This window comes from Pteropus vampyrus, unplaced genomic scaffold (assembly GCF_000151845.1).
Source record: "Pteropus vampyrus isolate Shadow unplaced genomic scaffold, Pvam_2.0 Scaffold624, whole genome shotgun sequence".
In the NCBI taxonomy this organism is placed as follows: Eukaryota; Metazoa; Chordata; class Mammalia; order Chiroptera; family Pteropodidae; genus Pteropus; species Pteropus vampyrus.
The window spans coordinates 198,559-199,731 of record NW_011889405.1 but is presented as its reverse complement, the minus strand read 5'-3'; positions in this window follow the sequence as shown (position 1 = coordinate 199,731).

Below are 1,173 nucleotides of genomic sequence, written 5' to 3'. Positions count from 1 at the left end.
GTTTCCTCGAGCCCTGTGGTCACACGGGGTAGAAGGAAGGGAGCGTGTGGCCACAGGAGGAGGGACGTCCAAGGAACAGCCTGTCCCGAGCGCTGGCGGTCAGGGCCGTGAGTGCCACTTGTCAGGACCTGCCACGTGTGGTGGCCCCGCGCTAAGCCCCACGCACAGATCCCATCTGACGGTCACAGCGGGGCCCCCATCAGCGCCCGCGTGGACGGAGCCAGGGCTCACGAACGAACGGCCTCCTCGTCCACGGTCGGTGCCGCCAGGTGGGCGGCCTGGCCCGAGCCCCACGCTCCGCCCACAGGAAGCTCGGCCTCTGACCTTTGTGTTTCAGCAAAGCACTGGGAGTTGGTGCGGGGAGGGGACGCGCCAGGTAGACAGGACATGCCCACCACAGCCCGAGGAGTCCACACTCAGCCGAGACCACAGGGACGGCCCGATCCAGGTCTCGGCATCGGAAGTGAGGATGGGACAGGGACATGTGTTCTCCAGACGGCCCAGCAAATGGCCTGAAAGCGGATGCCCCTTCCTGTCTTCATCGTCCGTCTGCCGAAGGAGAAGCGGGGCGCCTCCCTGGCACCGCCCGCCTTCCCCAATGCCCTGCCGGCTGTGGTTTCAAGACGACTTGGGTGCGACAGTACATGCCAGAATTTTAAAGCCCAAGATCTGGCAGACGCACAAGTCAGTTCACACTACGCAGCCCAGAGGGTCCCTTCTGGCCAGGGACCAAGGGCTTCATCTGGAAGGCGGGGCGGGGAGACGGTGCGTTTACGGTGCAGGCTCTCGATACCCCGGGAAATGTGCCCGTGAAACGTGATGACAAGGCCAGGAAGCGATGCAAACCGATCACGGAGCTCTGCCCGAGCCAACCGACAATGCGAGCGCCAAACGTCACACGCTAAGCCAGCGGGGGCCGCAGCAGACGGCAGGGCACGGCTCCCAGACCTCGGACTGGCGGAAACTCTGCTTCGCGGCTCAGCAGGCCAGCGCCACGCTCCCTGGCCACTCCGGAGAGGCTGACCGGCTCGGGCTGGGTTGTTTTTATTTTTTAATCTTTGTGATTGGCTTAATCGCAGTCTAATTTATATACAGTAAAATGCACCCGTTTGGTACGTAGTTCAGTGATCTTTGACATATGTCAATCTATGGAATGTTTCCCTTCCTTCCCCC